The sequence below is a fragment of the Paralichthys olivaceus genome, chromosome 2, assembly GCF_024713975.1.
Source record: "Paralichthys olivaceus isolate ysfri-2021 chromosome 2, ASM2471397v2, whole genome shotgun sequence".
Classification (NCBI taxonomy): Eukaryota; Metazoa; Chordata; class Actinopteri; order Pleuronectiformes; family Paralichthyidae; genus Paralichthys; species Paralichthys olivaceus.
Window position 1 is genome coordinate 18,862,037 of NC_091094.1, and position 19,202 is coordinate 18,881,238.

Below are 19,202 nucleotides of genomic sequence, written 5' to 3' on the forward strand. Positions count from 1 at the left end.
CATCTTTTGAGGTGTGCTTTCTGGTATAACACGCTTCAAATCATATTGTGCTCTTCAAGTAATATCAAAGTCCCTCTAGCAATTATTAACATCATAGAGTGTATGTCCCTAATTGAGTCAGAAAAGCTTAATGGTGTGATAAACCTGTTTCCACTGCAATTACACAACCTAGGTTTTGACTATGAAGATCTAATATCCTCGGAAATTTACCAGCGACCTCGAACATATGTTTTTAGCAGAGAATTTTTGCCTTATTCTCACAGGGGTCCTGCTCTTCTGTCACTTTCATAATTAGAGAAAATTTTTTTCAGGCTTACCACTTTTTCGGCGCAATCCAAACCTGTAGGGTTGAGTTTTGCGAACACCTTCAGATGATTCACAAGCAATTGCAAATCATTATCATACACATGTTTTTTCTCCCTCACAGTATGACAGATTGCAACCCAGAGGAAAACATTCAGCGACTGAGGAGCTCCAGTGCAGACAGGTGATTCACTTCTAATGGATGTTAATGTGGAGGACACGACTGAGAATATTCCCAGTGGTGTATACTTTCAGTTAATTGATAATTGAGGTCTATGAAAAGATGCACATTAAATCATGGCCAATGAGCCTGCCTATAAGGTTGCAGCAATTTATAGAACAAGTCTCCAGAGTCTCTTAAGGTTTCCCACAACTGAAATGCACTCTGAATGAATAATTAAGGCGGAAATATTCTTGACTTGTATTACCTTACTTAAGGCATCACAGTTACAAACATGTGCATAACATTCAAATGCATAAACATTTTTAGCCTCTGCCAACTCCAGGTTGCTCGAGCCTCTAATGACTTGATGTCTCCTTATGTTACTGTTTGATTGGTGCCTTTCCTAATGAGCCCACGTGTTGAGAAGTGATTTACTTAAATGTAAGATGTTTTTATGTTTCACATTAATCATCTGCAAAATGTTGCTCATAAATCAATGTCTGATTTGGTTCTTTGTGCCACCAATGGATTCTACACCGCAGAGATTTACCTACAGTGAAGGCGTTTGCATTTTATGTTTGCAGGTGCAAAGAAAGTTATTTTCTTCCTGATGAAAAACATATTTAAAGCTTATACTGGCTGCAGCACATTCATCATGTATAATGCCTGTTAGTGCTACAGTGTATTGATGGGCTAGGCGATATGGTATAAATCATTATGTCAATAAGAACATTTGTTTTCACTATGCATGTGTATGGTGAATGTACGCTAGTAATCACAAATCAAACAGCCGGCTCTTTGTTCCATTGTCTCATTTCATCAGACTAAAGTCATTCAATTTGTGAAACGAACCTAATTTGCAGAAATGCGTAAAGTAACTCACTGTACAATATAACATCAGAATTACAATCACAGCTTCTATATGATAATGTGGAATTGTCTGCCACTCTGAGCTGCCATGTAAGAGGTCTAATAGGCCCAATGTATGAAAAGACCCACAATACTTTCACCAGTAAACATGCCATCATGAAATTATAGATTCAATGATAATACAGTTTAGTTTAGCAACACATGTAACCAATCATCCTCACTTGCTCTTGTGCATACTGCTTAGAACATATTCAACTGAACAACAGAGCAAAGAATTGTGGGACAGTTTGGATCATTAAATCACAATAAGGTTCATACTTATAAAGTTTGTCGGTACTTTATAGACAGAAGATTGTGTGCACATCCAATCCTGTGCTTGGTTTGTACCTGGTTTTTATTTAACATTTCAGATATCTCATTATGGTCATAATAGACATTGACAGCAGGAGTATTTTTGCCGGCAGTGCACTTAAGTTTCAAACACGTAATTCAAGAGTTGCTATGTGTCGCTGTCTGATGGTGGGGTGCACAGATGGCGCGGTTCCATCATGGCCGAGGATCCAAAGAGCTGAAAATGGGATTGGGGCGACAGTACAAACAGATCAGATCGGTTTAGTCAGATGAGATACTGTCACTGAGCCAACTGACAATCAGCCACCTTGTTATTAGCCGATTAATGGCTCATTACCTGTTTAGACAGAGACAGGCCACCTCAGGTTACAAAGCCATCAAGGCTGCACTTCACATGCTGCCTCAAATCTGATTAGTTTAAACTGGTGCAGATTTGTTTTTCTTTCAAAAGGATCTGGTTACAATACAGCATGGACTATTGATAAGAAACAAACACAGATCATTTTTTTGGAGCATTAAAACACAGGTTTTTGTTTGTTTGTTTTCGTAGCTCATTATTATCACATGTCTTCTTCTTTTCATCAGGAACAACGCAGGGACACAAGGTAGTGTGAGTGCATGAGACTGGAATCATCTAGTATTACTTTACCGTTCAGATGATGAATGTATAAAAGCTGCAGAATCAGTGAGAGGGTCTTGACTTGCCCAATAATAATGCATACATCTGTGCTCTGTCCTTTAAGTGTTTGCACACAACTGTATGTACAATGTGCAGTGTAGTGTCCGCACTAATGCAGGTTATAGTGTATTTTTTGAGTGTTTGTTTTCAAGGACAACTGGGACCCTTTTCTCTCCATGATCAGTCAGTTCTTGTATCTCTCCGCTCACATAAACATGTTTGTTCTTCTTTCCGAGCACAGGCCCATTAATACTTCATGAATTTAAAAAAAACAAAAGCAAATAGAGAGCAAAGCAGCAGCAAACCACAAAACAGCCATGTGTAAATTTATTTCATATTCTGTGTGCTTTCAACCCAAGCTGCTCAGCCTGTGCACTGTCTGGTAGTCAAATCATGACAACCAAGATTAATCTGGCTCATTAAAAAAGTCACTGAGAACTGTAGAACTGTATGCAAACAACTTTTAGTTGTACACCGTGGATAAGAATATAGTATTTTTTCATTTAATTTAAGCATCTATAAGGTATTTTGACATCATTATAATACGTGTCTCTATTGGTACAGTATGTATCTGCTGAGGCTTATTTTGCATGTGTTTTTTCATCCTGACACATTAAGTCTAACGTTGCTCTTGGTCTGATGCGATTCAAACTTCTTGAAAATATCCCCATGGGAACTTACAGTAAAGGCCTGATATGGAACTGGTTGGACGTGAACTGCACCAGCGCACAGCAAATCAACGTGCTGGTGTTTCAGTGTGAGATAGAGAATGGCTTTGTCCAGAGGCCTTCGCATGGTAAGTGAGGCCAATCTCTTAGTACTATTATATGGACAAAGCAACCATTTCTAATGGCAGACTGTGGGCTTTTGCAAACCATTGAAAGCTGCGTGGTGTGAGAGATTCAAGGAACAGTTTCTGGTGAGTGCTGAAATTCTGCTGCTCTTTTATTCATTCAACACACAACCGCAAATGTCTTTATCTTTCCTAATCAAAAATACACAATCCATCTAGCTCCTAAGAAACACACACACACTCTCTCTCACACACAACACATGGGGCCAGGTGGTGTGGTCAGTGCCAGATCTTGCTCTCTGCTCTCCTGAGAGCAATTGGTAACCTGAGCTGCCTGTTTGAATAACTCAGTTATCCCAAAAGCTTCCTCGCTGGGCGGACATTGTGGAACATGTACACACTTTGTACAAGCTCTTGATATCCACTAGATGTGAGATGAATATTCAAATTCAGCTTTCAAAGTCACTTTTGTTGCCGTAAGGTTGCATATATAAGAAAGGAGTAAGAATTAAAATGGGATGAGTGGCCTTATGGGTACGGCTTGTATTTAAAAATCTGTCATCAGAGTGTCACTCAGTGTAAATTAGTCTGTGTGAATGTGTCAGCTGATGGGAGGCGACAGACCGGCCAGCGGCCTCCTCATTTAATTAGGAGCCCGCCTATAGGTTTGTTGAGCTTGCGAACCAAACCTGACTCCCGGGGTATTTCCTATTTTAAACAGCATTCACTGTAGCTTTAGCTTGGATGTTTTCTGCCCTGCATATAAGCTGCAGGTGTTCAGTGTTCTGCACCACATCAAGGCTAAATTGTGCTTGTCAGGGCTTTACTTTCTATTAATGTCAATCAGTTGTCCTGCAAATATGTAGACACCTTCTGCCCCTTCCCACCACCACCCTGTCACCCCCCCACTATACCACCCGTGTTTGTCTTTTGTAATTTTCCAATTCTCATGTAACCTTTTCCAAACTTTGTAAGAAAATTGGTGATTTTATTTATTTTGTTATCAGTTGTAGTTTCAGAACTTTTGAATTTGGTGACAAGATCTGAATAGCAAGAGAACATTGTTGAAATGAGTACTGGGTTTATGCAAGTGTAATCATTTGTGTAGACTTTCTGGTGTATATTTCTCAGCAAAATTAACCTCTGTGAGAAATGTTACCATAAATGTGAGACTCCCAAGAGAAGTTAATTTTGCTTTTGTATGCAAGAAGGAAAATGACCACTTCTCTTACCTGTCATGTACTAATTTACCTAATATATTATCTCATTTTGTGTTAAATGCCAGCCAGCAGCATAGGAATGTGCTTTATGTTTGATGTGTTTAAGGCATAGTCATTGCCAAAGACTTGTTTCATATGTTTAATGTATAAACAGGATTGTGCTCTAATCTGGTGCTTGTGGCAGTCTGACATGTATGAAGGTGTACCTGTTCCTTTGCTGTGATTCTGCTACTACACTTTTTTTTCCCGTGCTTGTAGTGTCTTGTAAGCTCGGTCCTATAGGAACATTTAAGATACTGCGGCACAGCCCTCAGACTCCCTGGCCTCTGGCAGAGGACCCGAGCTTGAAGAAGTCATACCACCCAATGTGGGGTGCGAGGAAGATTTGTATTGTTTTATAACATGCTGTACTCATATTCTTTTTGTATACCATATCTGCTTATATACCTATAAATGATCTAATCTCATTTATTGACACGTCCATCTTAATATCTCCTATATGCTCCTTCAATTGTCCTGTGCCACGACTCAATAACATTTCTATAAAACCTTTTTCTGCAGTGTGTATATTATGTACTTATTCTGCACTGAAACATAATAAATTCTTATTTTCATTGTCTGTTTATATTTCTATTCTCTTGTCCACCTCACTCTGACTTGTGTGCAGCTGTAACAAGTGAATCTCCTCGATGTGTGGATCAATAAGGTTGATCTTATCTTATGTGACCCCCCCCCCCAACCCTCACACACCAGGGTTGAGGGCGTCCTCTATGGGCTCGGTGTGGTACTGCAGCAGCGGAGCGCCTCCTCCTCCTCCTCCCTCCTCCACCTCGGAGCGGAGCCGCATTCCTCTCCATTCACACGCAGGGAGCAGCCGGGGAGAGAGCACCTCCACTCCGTGTGAGCAGAGTGGAAATGTCCGCAAGTTTTTGGAATTTATAAAGAAAACAACATGGCGAGGATACGTGTCCTGAGGATCACCTGAATCTGTAAGTACCGGCGGGAACAACTGTGGAGCGGGAGCCGGCGGGTGCTGGAGCCGGCTCAGATATTTAGGTTGACGGTGTTTTTTTTTCTTTCTGTCGGTGGCTCCGTGGAGTTTGTGTCGTGGTGTGTGTTTCTTTTCTTTCTCGCCGCGTCCGCTTTACTCTCCGCGGCTGGTTTCTTCAAGAGGAGCTGGAAGACTTGAACCGAACCGGGGGTCGTGAAAAAAGACGAGGGGAGGAGAAGCTAGTTATTTAGGTGTGTGTGTGTCGGCGTGTGGCTGACCCACACTGAACTAAATAAAAAGCTAGTTTAGTAGATGAATCCAAACACGTCCTGCTTTCCAAATGTTCTTATCTAACTCCGAACACCTGGAGCTCAAACTGAGGAATGGCTGCTTTTTTCCTCGTCTCTTTTGGGGGAAGTTGCGTGGGCTTTGGTGCATTGTGAGGTGAGTTGCTGCGGTAAAATAAACAGCACTTTTTGCGGGTGATAACGTGGAGTGTTGCCCTTAAAGAACCGGAGCTGAGGAGGGGGACACATGGGGGCTAGTAGCGGGCTGCGTGTCTCTGCTGCATCACCGCCGCCGCCACCGTGCGTGATCTCAGGTATCCACGGAGCTATCGCCCGGATGAACAGCCCGGGGAGGCAGCGCTGCCTCCGCGGTACACACTCGCCTCCCCGCTTGTTTATTTCCTCACATCTGAGTGGAGCCTGTCAAGGCTTTTCTTAAACGGACCTCAGGGAGGAGTTGTGCTGGATCTCTCCAGAGGGGTGGGAGTGTAGAGGAGGGGGGACGTGGTGCTTTTAAAAGAAATCGATTCCCTTATTAGCTTTGAAATAATTAGAAATTGTGTCGGCGCGGCGTGAAAAGCGCGTTAATCTGCTAACGAATGGGAGGCAATTTGTGCGCTTTTGTTATTCGACAGCAATTGAATTCCCCGTGTGAGCGCGCGTGGAGCGGTGAGGGCTGTCTGTGGGTGTGAGGAGTGCGCATTGAAAACCTCCTCGTTGCTCCATCGGATTCTCCTCACTTCTGGTTTTTAATCAAATCCTGGTTAACCAAATTACAGCCAACCACCACGCACGCGACGTGAATTCATTTGGAGCTCATTTCAACATGTGTTCATGAATCATATTAGCTGAGCAAAGGCTGAGACACGATTTGAACCTTTTATGGAGGAAGAGTGGGGCCAAGAATTCAGCATCATCTCTCCAATATCCATTTCAGATTGAAGGACTCCTCGTATATCATCTACAGTGCGATTTAAATAAGTCACTGTGTAAACCTATCAGCAGTGATTGGTGTAGTCATCTGCTGTTGCACCACTTGAAAACAGGCCATACGTGACTAATGTGCTAACTCTTTATCTTAAGTGACATGACCCATTTTAGCCTCAGTTCCCTCGTGCAGCAGCTTCTTATTGACAGTTCAATGTGATGGCCAGTATTCACATGCAAATGTGAGATTTGAACCATGACATGAGTGTTTGTTTAAGAGGTGGTGCCCAGTCACAGCTTTAAATCATTCAACCACAGACTAACTGACATCTCACCCGCCACACAACAGAGGTGTACACAACTCCGTTGGCTTTTTGTAAGGGCTCTATAATCCCACCTTTTTTTATTTCGCTGGCAGATTTCCCAAATGACCAAATGTCAGTGGTTGCTCCCGCTAAGAGAAACAGTGATTATTCAATGAATAGCCACAGATCATAGGGGTATTTGTTGTTATTTACAGCTGTCTGAAAATCACACATTCTTAACTGCCCTAATACACCATCACACTGCGAAAAATCTACAAGTAACAATCTCCCTCGATAATTATTATTTCAGTTCCTCCTACAGCCGAGTTTTTCAGAAGTTCTTTTTTTTGTTCCAAACCTGTGACCTTGCGTGGCATTTCACATGAAAGCTGGCAACCCAGCCAGAAAATTACAAGCAATTTGCCTCAATCTTGCCTAATTATGATACAGATCTACCCCACAATAGACCAGCAGTGTCGTGAATTTTTGAAAGTCGGCCCTGTCCGGTCTGTCTGCTGCCGTGAAGGGTAAATCGGCGGTGCCCAAACTCTGGAATTCAAGCTGACATGTGCACTTTGCACCCCTCTGGTCTTGCCTTTGTGTGGTTTGCCCCCCTGTCACATTCCTCTGGACTTTTCAGTGAGCGGCATATTCAAGGTCTAATGAGATTGTAGATGGATGACAAAGCCCAAGAGCTGTGCACAAGTGAGAATTGAATTGTGAATTGGCACTGTAAGCCTGGCCCTAAATATGTAGTTTTTGTGCATATATTGACGAAGGGCTGGATTTGAATGAAAATTCTCTCAAGCTCACGTGGGAGTTTCTCAGCTGGAGTGAAAATCTACTTCACTGGGTCAGTGAAATTGTTTATATATGAGAAAAGACTTTCAGTGCCTAACTCTATTCTTCAGGGTATACTGTGCTGTGATTCATGGCTTTCATGCGGAATGCCGATATATAGACTGTGCTCACACTCACGGTGTGTGCAGTGTGTGTGGCTAGAATGCAAAATTCAGCTCCAAAGTCGTTTCCCTTACTTTTCCACACATTTCATTTTTTCTGATCTACCTCCCCATTCTTCCTCTCTCTTTCATGCACCTGCACTCTCGTCTAGTTGAATGCTGGTTCCCTCCTCCCTGCGATTTTCTTTTACCTTTTTGGAGAAAAGACCACATATAAGGTCTTGTCCCCCCCTTCCATCATCATCATTCTATTCCTTAGCCTCTCCAGATTCCCTTGCACAATTTCATTTCATTTTTCAACCGTTTCTCCACTGCTACAATTCTGAGCCTGGCAGTCTCTGTCCTTTGCTGCTGCTTGGTGCAGGGAGAAGCGTTTACTACTAGCGAAAGAGGATCCCCTCCCTGACCAGTGCAGGGGCTATATCAGAGAGTGTGGGTTATGTCATGGTCTAAACTCTGTCCCCCGCGTGTGATTGAGAGCTTCTTTGGCACAGCTGCACTGTAATGCAACATCTACTTTCATATCAAAGCTGGTGGAGATGGTGTATTTTTATTACATAAGTTTTCATTTGTGTCAGTCTTCTTAAAGAGATTAGATGCAATGCTGGCCCTCTGCTTCAAGTGTGTTTTATTTTAGTATCTTGCACTTTTTCTCTTCACGGTTTCCTCTGGTTTGATATTTCCCTGCTTCTGTCACATCCTCTTCCTGAACCTGGTCCCATCATCTCTCCCTCTATTTGAGTGTTTTTACTTGGTCTCTCTGGGTTTGTGAGGCGCCCTGAGGCTAGGAGCCACACAGCAGCAGCTATATTAAAACGCACTAAAGAGGGACCAGCAGTAGGGCTCTACCCGGAGGCCCTGCTGTTGTACACACACACACACATCCGCAGACACACACCCACAGTTCTCGTGGCGCTAACACCTCTCCAGCCGACAAGCCTTAATATGAAATAAACTCACTCGCCAATACCTGGCGGGCATGTCTTGACTGACTGCTCGAGTAGGAATGACCTCCATTTGGCCTGTGTAAGAAGCTGGGATTGGGAGTCAGTGGGTGGTATTGCACTGCAGAACGTTGGTGCATTACGAATCATATCAAGAGGTGAGTTTGCAGGCGAGCTAGCTGCATAAAACCTCATCAGTGCCAATCAGAAGCGAATTTAAAAGCAGACTGAGGTATCTGCAAGCTTCATCACATTTTGAAGGCAAAGAGAGCGCTCAGGGCTGGCAGCTTATTTTGGTCCCTGGAAACTGCCTGAATTAGAGAGTATGCATGAAGCGTGGACTGCCAGTGTGTAGAATTTTAAATGAAAGCAAGGTCCGTATTGTTTGAAGCCTTGACCTTCTCAAAAAATCTTCTTTGTTGCATCCCTCACATCTGATGCAGCCAAATAAATATCCCCTTTGCGGCGGCAGAGTAGAAATGTCCTCAGCCAGAAAATGGCTTATTTTGAAGGAAGCAGCTTTAGTTTCTCTGTCTCTGTCGTGCTCATCCAAGTGAACTGTCTGTTATGTATAATTAATTTTCTTCTCTCCCAGTTTATTTTTATCGCCTACTTTTAACCATTCCTTCAAAGCGCCCCTCCCCCGCTTCCGTCCTCAGCGGTGCCTGCTGAAAGTGACAGCTGCTCGGGTACGGGGCTGCTTTTTGAAGCAGGCACTAAAAAGACCACTCACTCAAGACAACTTGAAATAGTAAAATCTCTGCCACTCTGACAGTATCAAAAACATGCCTGCTAATCTGGTTGCAAATTGGATATAAACTCTGTCTCCACTGTTGGGGTACAGAATTTCCACTGTGTCCTTTTGTTCAGAAAGATGTTGATGAGTTTGGTTGAAATGTAAAGCAGAGTGAAGAGCAGGGCACGAAGAAATTCTCAAAACTTGTGGGCAGTTCATTTTTATTGACAGAACTGTATTGGGTTTATTGCCTCTGTCACATTGATAACCTTCTAGTTTGTGGATTGGGTTCTGGTCCCAAAAAAAACAAAAAACGTCATTGGTTGTATTTGAACCTTGGTCTTGTGGCACATCCCAGCTGCGATTCAATTATCACTCAGAGTAAAGATTCTGCCTGAAGGTCCAAAGATGCAGGACTGACCCCAGTTCCACTTCTGACCCAGTGGCCTTGTGTAGAAATACCACCCCTCTGCCACTTGTGGGCACAGCCACAGCACATGAGCTTCCCTCTGTGGCATGCTAATGCTCTTGTCAGCATTCTGTCCATCTCCGCTCAGAAACTGACTCAGCCTGGCAGCTTTGGTGTTATATTTGCTGGACATAAAAAATGGCCTCTCTTGTTGCATTTCCTCCTGTGAAGAAGAGCTGGCGACTACTATCGATCAGAATGTCACAGTTCCTTCCTGTAACATTAGACAACACCTATCATCTGTATCGGTCTGTCATTTTATTGCTGTGGTGCACAGCTGGTCTGGTAGTTTGCACTTTGTACTTTCCATTTTGCTGATCATTCGTGTGTAATTTAATCCCTTTTAGTTTTCTGCAAAGAGAGTATTCTAAAGGGGCATCTGTTGCCTCTCAGCAAGAAGGTTCTGGGTTAGAACCTGAGCGCCGACTGAGGCCTTTTTGTGCAAAGTTTGCATGTTCTTCCCATGTCTGTGTGGGTTTTCTCTGGGCACTCCAGTTTCCTCCCACAGTCCAAAGACATGCAGCTTATGTTAAGTGGAGACTTTAAATTATCTATAGGTATACATGTTTGTCTCTACTTGTTGCCCCTGTGATATTCTTGCGACATGTCCAGAGTGTAACCCACCTCTCACCCAACGTCATATGGGATTGACTCCACCCCCACCCCTCAAACCCTCAAGGGATAAGCGGCACAGGTAATGTAGGAAGGAGTATTTTAAATACATAAAATGCTTACTGTTATAGCATGTATATCTCTACTGAGAGGATCTTGCAATTTCAACGGTAACAGTAAGCTATAGTCAGGTGGAAGTGAAACAGTCTGATCACTCACACCCACAATCAATTTATTTTGAAGCCATTGTCAGCTATGTAATGGTAATGCTAGTTCAGGCTCTTTAGAAATTTTTTTTTTTGGGACAGGTTAATTAAACTAATTTTTACTTGCTCGATGCATAAGCTCCAGCCCATTTGTTGTTTCTTCCTCATTTTTGTATTACTGTCAGCCGTTTCTGAGCAATGTTCCTTTTAAGAGAAACCATGGTATACAGTAAGTCTGTCTTCATAAGTGTCCCTTCAGTGAAGCACACAAAATTCCACTGGTTTAGAGGAAACACTACTGATCTCTGAAAGAAAAGACTGTATCTGGCCCAGTCTGTCAGTGAGATCGGCAGAAGGTGTGTGTTGCTGCTCAGATAGTCTCAGTTTAGATGGGGGAGCCTACTGGATGTTTACCGTGCTCACTAGAGTCTGTCTGCCTCTTCAGGCATGTTTGGCTTGTTAATGAGAACCACTGTGTGAGAGAGGAGGCATTGCACTGTGGGTGTGAGCCTGTGCATGTATTTGCATTGAGATAAGCAATGCTAAGTCATTGTGCATTTGCTGATGTGCACACTGTATACAGGAGGATAGTATACATAATGCTGTCTTAATGTGAATGTCTGTGCATTAACATGGTGAGTCCTTCTGTTTAATGGAAGGTAACACTCTCCTTTGTGGAGATGAAACAGAAGAGTTTACACAGGCTCATCTGTATTTATTGTTGTGATTAATGTTAATGGTGCAACAACTTGTAATTGCTTACTACTTTTTCTTCCTTCCCTCCACTTCATTCCTGTCCTCCATTTTTGATCCCCCCCTTCTTAGACTCACACACACACAGTCCTGCTCCTTGTTGTATTTAACAAGGACAATCTTAAATAATTTAGCCTGTCTCCAGTCCCCCATCCTGTAAATAAGATCAATAGAAGACTGGCCTTTTTAAATTAGCCACTTGCCCATGGAAAGCATGGCCTAGCCAATAAATGAGCTAGCTGCTTACCTCCCCCTTTAGTGTGGCTGTGTTGACGCCGAGCCAGCAACAAGCCCTGTGTTATTGGAAGGAAGGGTGACTGATTTCAGAGAGGTCAGCAGCATGGTGATGTTGCCCTCAAGGCAGAGAGGTGGACATTGAGAAAGTGTGTGCATATGCGCAAAGGACACAGGTAGGATCACTCTGCCTCTTTTCTAGTTGCTTTCTGTTTGCTTGTGTGCACACTTGCACATTGACACAAAAACCACACACAAGATGAAGATAAGAGCTCTTTCATTCATTTATTTTACCATTTATTCCTCAACCCCCCACCCTGAGTCCCTGGTGCTCTTTAGATGTGGGCTGGTGCTTCTGGCTAGTTTGGTGTCTGGTGAGGTATTGGGTAAGCAGACACGTAACTGACAACCAGACAGTTATGTGTACAGTTATGGGTTTCAGATCAACAGAAAGGGCTGTTAGCCCTCTTAAATCCACCATGCAATCCCACTTCAGCTGGAGAAAGAGGGGTAGATTTTGGGTAACTTTAGCCCTAAATCACTTTGGAGCACTTCCAGCCTCTTACCTACCCATGTTTAAGTATTAGTCGCCACTTTCTACAGCAGGGCCAAATGGGACCTGTCATGTTTTTGGGCAAACTTAAAACTTTTCTATGATCTGACTGAAAGCAGCATAATTTTATTCTAAATTGTAGCCTACACGACAAATGATTGCTGTTAGTAACAGATGTCCAAATGAACCACAGAAATGTTATTTTTAAGGTAAATGGAACATAAATAGTGATAGCCTTTTACACTTTGTAGTAAGAATGGGTTTACTTGCTCTGCTGTTGTGATTGTTAAGAAATTGTTTGGATCTTTGCATCTATTTCCCTGTGCCCAAGGTGAGCAAAATTTAAGTTGTCAAATATCAAATGTAGTCTGAAACTCCCCTCAAGCGGCATAGAATATCCTACACCTCCTCCCTCTAATGCCTTCCTTTTCTTTCCACAGCCTCTTTGTCAGCTCCCTCTTTTGTGCTCTTCTCAAAGGGTTAAAGAGGGAGAAGTGATGAGTAGCTCGCCGCGTCTGGCCTCCATTGTATTTTGGCATTGTGCCATTGCATAGCATGTCGACCATATACACATGTACAAGGGACTTTTCTCTTTTCACTGGTGCTACAGTTACCCAGTAATACTACCCTAACCTTTTGCAAATCAATGCAAATGCTCTCCAAAGGCTTGTAAGGCAAAAAGGCTAAATGCTAACTTGAGGTTTCATAGGGAGCCAACTACAAATATGCCTTGGGTTTAATGCCAAGGTTTATTCTATTTATGTTTGTATATCTGTGCTTCACTCTTGCCTTACAACCTCCTTTATAGATATTGCTGAAGAGCTTGGAGCTACTTTTTCTAAAATTCAACAACTTTAGACTAAAGTTTTCGGATGCTCCTAAAAGACTTGTTGTTTTTCTTCAACCCTCTCAGTGGAAACATGTGCTTGAGGATCATAAAACCCTGTTTCCCTCCCTTCCTCCCTTACATTGCTTGTTAAGGGGAAAACCACTCAATGGCATGTGGTGCAAAACACTGGTGGCGGCTCAACCTAATTCTTTTAGCAGACCACGGTTACCTCCATGCTGCAACGGAGTCCCGGGGTCCTTTTAAGTCCCCTCTCCCTCCCCGACCCCCTGCAGAGGAGAGGCAAGTAGAGCAGGGGTACTCTGGGAATAAGTACTTCAGGCTAGACAATAGTGGACCGCCGGGAAGGGGGTGGGGTGTTGATTGTAACCAGAAATGGAACAGGAGGAGGAGGCCTAAAACCTGGAGGAAGGGGTATGATAGTAGGAGGTCAAAGGTTATACTGATCCATACTTTAAAGGTGGAATGGGGCCATGGAGGATTTATTGCCAGGGGGACCTCTTGTTGCTTTTTGCCTGGCCAGGGGTGAACTGCTGAGTTGCTACTGCATCGTGGGGATGGGACGTGTAGGATGGGACGTGTAGGTTGTTTTGAGTGTGAGCTACACATTGCTGTCCCATGATGTCTCCGGGTTGTGCTTTGTGACCTCTGACTCTGGTGTTCTCTCCCCCACCAGGAGCTGTCACATAGGCATCCAACTTCCCAATTGAAGAGAGCTTGTGTTGAGAAAAAAGTCTTAATGTCTCACTGCTGACTCTTCTTGAGTTTTCTTAGCTGGTAGATTTTCATGGGCAGATAAGGAGGCAGAGCATATGACGAAACAGCCAGTTAACATGAAGGAATGTGTAATACCATGCAGCTCTTGTCAGGCCACTGCATTCCAAATAAAATGGGGTGTGTAACTTGTGACTGGTGTGATGTGCTGATGCGTGGCAGCTGGGAGGAGTTGCTTCCTTTCTCTACGATTCTTTCTCTTGGGCTGTCCTCCCTCTTTGCCTCACCAAGATCCACCATTCTCTTATTTTCCATTGCATGTAGAAGAATGTGGCTGTTGAGTTGATTGGCTCGGCTTTCAATTGTTACCCGAGTGTGACCTCATTTGGCTCTTTAAGTCAGCATGACATAGCCTCTGGTGCAGCAGCAGACTCTCGGCCTGCCCTCTGACACATGACAGAAAGTATTTGTCCTAACTGGCGCTTGTGGCAACACTGGATGTTGAGTGTAGCTTGAAAACAATGGCATAAAATCAATGACTGATACTACAACAGATAAACTGGGAAGCAAAGTTTCAATCCAAATATCTCATCAACCTACAAAAATTTCTCCCAAACTTTCAGATCCATCGCCACATGCGCTGATTGCAAAACATGGCACAGACAGTTTTTAGCTCATTCAAGAGGCACAACTCATCCTGCCCTCTGCAATCAGTGCTGCAGTCAGACTTGGCCGCAGCACAGACACATATTCAAAAGTAGCCCGTCTCCCAGTCTGCTTGTAGCTGCAGCAACATAAAAGCCTTGAGCATTTAGATTTTTGAAAGGGCGGGATAGGAGAATTTTGAACAAAACGATGCCAGAGCCTGCACCTCGGCCAGAAATAGCTGAGGGAAAAGAAGAAGACAACAGAGAAGTGAGGGAGGGATCTTGGCAACACTAGCTAACTCAGAACAGCAACACGGCTGCTTGCACCAAAGAATAATAAATACTGCTGTAGAGAGAAGCTCTTGTATGCAAGTCAAGGTGGAGAAGAAGAGAGAGCGTGGGGAAAGGAGGACGACAAAAACTCAGAGAAGCTGAGTCAAACTTTAATTAAGGACTGAACACAGCATTGGAACAGCTGTTGCTTGCGCCACCCCGCCACACCGGCTTTACGGCTTTTTTATTTGGGAGCCAAACAGATGTTATGTGGGGTGGCGATTTTATTGAATGAGACGTTTGGTTTCAGAGAAGAGGAGGAAATTAAATTCTCCCTCTCTATGGACTGCTGATGGAATCATGGAATTAGTGTTAACTTCTGCTGGTCAGCACTGATGATTGTGACCCAGTGATATTCTTTTAGCTATCACACATAGTGTGGTACAAACATCTTAGTCTCTACTGAAATGCTCTTGAGCTACTTTCTGATCATCTGCATAATTCATGGGGGACATAAAACAGTAAGATGTGTAAATTGTACTGTATGCATTCTGTACCCTTTCTGAAAGCAGCATAAATTATAGCGGTTGTATTTAGTGTCCTGAATAATGCTGTCTGCATTAGGGTGGATTATAAAGTAAAACTCCCCAAAATATACTTGAATAAAGATTTTAACACATTATCCGAACCTGGCACAGTAAACTGTGAAAAGCTATAATATCCAGTGAAATCTAACCAGAAATTTAATCGATGAATCAACTCACAGTCTGGGCCAGAAGCCAAAAATCAGGTCAAAGTGTAATTAATTAGGACACACAGTTTGAAATAACGTGAACATATTGGCCAGCTCAAGTCTGTCCTGATACTGGGGTTTGTGGCCAACTTTACTCCTTCATGGTAAATGTCCTTGTATGCCAGCAATGTCCACCGGAGGTGCTGGTATGTGTTGTACTTATAGGTGCCATTCTTAACAGCTTGCACTGTGAACTTCCAGCTTTCCCCCCACTCTGATTCAAATGTCTGTCACACACACACACACACATACAGACACACACACTGTCTCCCTCTTTCTCGTTCTGTCACTCTCCTATGGAGGACATGATGAAAATGGCTGTTTAATCATGCAGAGAGGTCAACCAATCAAAGGGCCCGGGCCGAGTGATTTAAGGGCCTATTCAGAGCACAGCTGGAGGGTGCATGGAAAGGCAGGGGGACAGGGGAGAGATAGAGACTGGTTGGGGTTTGATTGCTGTATGGCACAGGTCACCTCTCAACCACTTACCACTGGTCTAATTTTATCAATAATTGTCCCTGACAGATTGATGTATAGACTGAGAGATGAGTGGATGGAGTCTGTAGCGGGCAGATGGGCAATGACGACCCGCCAATGATAACATTTGTACACACACTCCAAACTGATACGACATCATCGACAACAGAATAGACCCACGTCTTCCTCGCATTTACTTTGGCTCGCCACTGTTACTGGAGCAGACAATCTCCTGACTCACTCAAGCCATTTTCAGACATGACCTGTGGGTAAAATTGGCTACGGAGTTTACCCAGAGTTAGCTTTTCACACAAGCACAACACAGCAGGAGGTTTTCTGCACTCGTTCACAACAGCAACAAATCCTCTGCATTATTCAGGTGAGAGGTGGAGCAGCCGGGTGCCGCAGGTAGAGAGAGGAAGTGTCGTATCTTGACAATACACAGAAAAAGGGGTCAGCTCTTATCACCACATATTCTCTTGACATCTTCTTATGTGTGGCGCCACTTTTTCTCCGGGAGATATTTGTTTTCTTTTCTGCTTCTTTAAGTCTGTTCCGTGTTAGAAGCGGCATCAACCCCCCTCTCACTCGCTGTGAATTCAGTGGGGGATCCCCTGCTGTGTTTACACATCGACTTCTCCCGGATTTCTTTGGACATTATACTAGGAGGCCAGGCGGAGAAAGTTCGCAGACTGTGGAGTGTCTCACTTGAACATTTGCGTTCACACATGCACCTCCTCCAGAAAAAATACAGACAAACTGCAGAGTTTATATCATGTCTGAAAGCAAGAGAACACAAACACACAACTATGGTCTGGAAACATGGTGGATTTTTTTCACACTAGCACTGCAAAGAAAGATTGAAGGGAATTTCACCTGCTCCTGACAGTGTATTGCCTGATTAACTGAGTCAACAGTATTGACTTCTGCTCCTGTTCACACGTCACCCTGACATAGCAGTTATCCCCAAGGTTTCTGAGTGAGGCTAAATGTTTGTTACTGCGGCCCTCTATTTTTTGCCTCACTGTTTTCCGTTCTTCTGTCTTTCCTCTTTCTTCACTTCTGTGTCCATCTCCCAGCAACCAGAGTGTTGGTCAGCAGACTCACATAAGCTTTATTCTATGACTTATCGTACAGACTTAACACTTGGCTGCTGCCAATTCACTGAAATTAACAATTCACTAAATTAAGTTTTGTTTTGGGTTCATTTATGCCTTGGTGCATGATGGTTTGATGTTCCGGTGGAGGCATTTTTCAAACTGTTTTATTATTAGTATTAGTATTTATTATTTATTTAAGAGGCAAAGGAGCATAAGAGAGCACAGTGACCACAAAACACAGCTTATCAACACAGCTAATATAAAGTTGTCGGATGGGCTGGTGGAGCATTTCTCTAAGCCATGGCTATACAGGGTTTTCCTCAGGATTTAAATCTATCTGTGGCAGTAGCTGGCAGAGGAGGAAGGCACTGATGGTTAGGCCATTGAGGTTGGCCAGTGAAAACGCATGGATGACAGGTACACATAGCGGACAGGTGTTATACCAAGGTCTCCCTACATTTTGAGAACTGAGCACCTGCCACTGGAAGTGCACAGTTAAACCAGAAACTAGCAATATTATGCCAAGCTCTGCCATGAGAGTAACAGTGGGGAAAAGAGTGCTGCACACTACAGCTCTGCAATGAATTAACAGTGCAAAACACTAAGGTACAAATCAGTTGTTATTATGACAAGTATTTTTTTTTTTTTCGGATCATTATGTAACTGTGGCTGTGAAAATTGGACGATGGCAGGTCGGCACAATCTAGACAATCATCAGCAAACACTGCTGTATCATTGCTGTAGTGTGTGGCAGTAGAGATTGTGTTACTATGTGCTCTCCGTTGCCCTGCTTGTGTTTCTGATACAGCCAATGAGTTAGTATTTGTAGAGTACCACTCCAACAGATAGATGGCCCCTTGCTCTCTCTCTTCGACTCTCTATTTCTCTCCCTCCCTCCCCATCCCTCTGACCTTGCGTCGGCGTGTGCTGATGAGCGCTGAGTGGATACACTCATGTGTGAGCGCGCGTGTGTGAGCGCTAGAGAAACCGTGGGAGCTCCATTTGTTGTGTAAATGCAAGCCGCTAATTGACTGCTGGGCACGCAGCCTCTCCTTCAGCGGCTGAACCCTGCCCTCCACCGGGTCCCAGGGATCCTGCCAGGGGAATGTTTGCCCCCTCACACACACATCAACACACGCTCACAGCACCCTCCTCTTCTCTCTCTCTTTCTCTGTTGGAACAGACCTGGCACTCGGCCAAAGTGAGGATAGGCATAGCCTCAGTCTCTCTCGCTCTATCTGTCTGTCTCTATGTTGAGCTCTTCTAAAAAGCCACATGTAATTTACTCATAACAAGCTGCACTTTTTGACACTATTCTGATGCCATTTATCTTCTCATAAAGCTCCAGTACTTCTCTCTTTATTCTAGTTTCATAATGGCAAATGGTCTGTATTAATATAGCACATTTCTGGTCTTGATGACCACTCAAAGTGCTTAACAGTACAGTTTTCACCCTTTCACACACACACAAACAGAATACAGTGCAATAATCTTTATAGATCTTAAAGTTAGATTTTTAACAAGCAGACAATGGGAGGTCCTCAGTGTCATAAATTATGTCACAGGTTAAGTAACAGTCACAACGCAAATGCTCAGATTTTATGCTTTAGTTCAGTTATGGCCAAGTTCAGTAGCCAATGTAACCATATCAGGACAGTTGACCGAACTGTGGGGCCAGACTTTAGCAAGTGCTACACTACGTAAATGTTTTTATTAGCAACAGAAATATGTTGGTACTCTACACAGAATTTTTTGATTGGCAGATTTTACTGGGTTGGACAATTGGTTTTCTCTCTACATCTAAATATCTCCTGGTGAAAAGCGGTGACACACACGTAGAAGATAATGACGAAGAAGTCAAGAGAGTTTTTGGTGATGAGAGCTGATGACGTTTCGGGGTGCTGTAAACATGATCACGTGATCTACGTAGCGAAGTTAAAACATCACTCCCTGCCTCTGCCTGCTGCACCTGGCTGCTCAACCTCTCGCCTTA

The 19,202-nt window shown here is 43.5% G+C and overlaps 1 protein-coding gene across 2 annotated transcripts in view; it reads left to right on the forward strand.

The window, feature by feature from the left end:
* The first annotated feature begins 5,227 nt into the window (after positions 1-5,227).
* Positions 5,228-19,202, forward strand: part of plxna1b (plexin A1b) — a 179,424-nt gene continuing 165,449 nt past the window's right edge. For both annotated transcript variants that reach the window (XM_020086726.2, XM_020086728.2), the window contains exon 1: positions 5,228-5,368. The gene's annotated coding sequence lies outside the window, so the exon portion shown is untranslated. The remainder of the gene's footprint in view (positions 5,369-19,202) is intronic.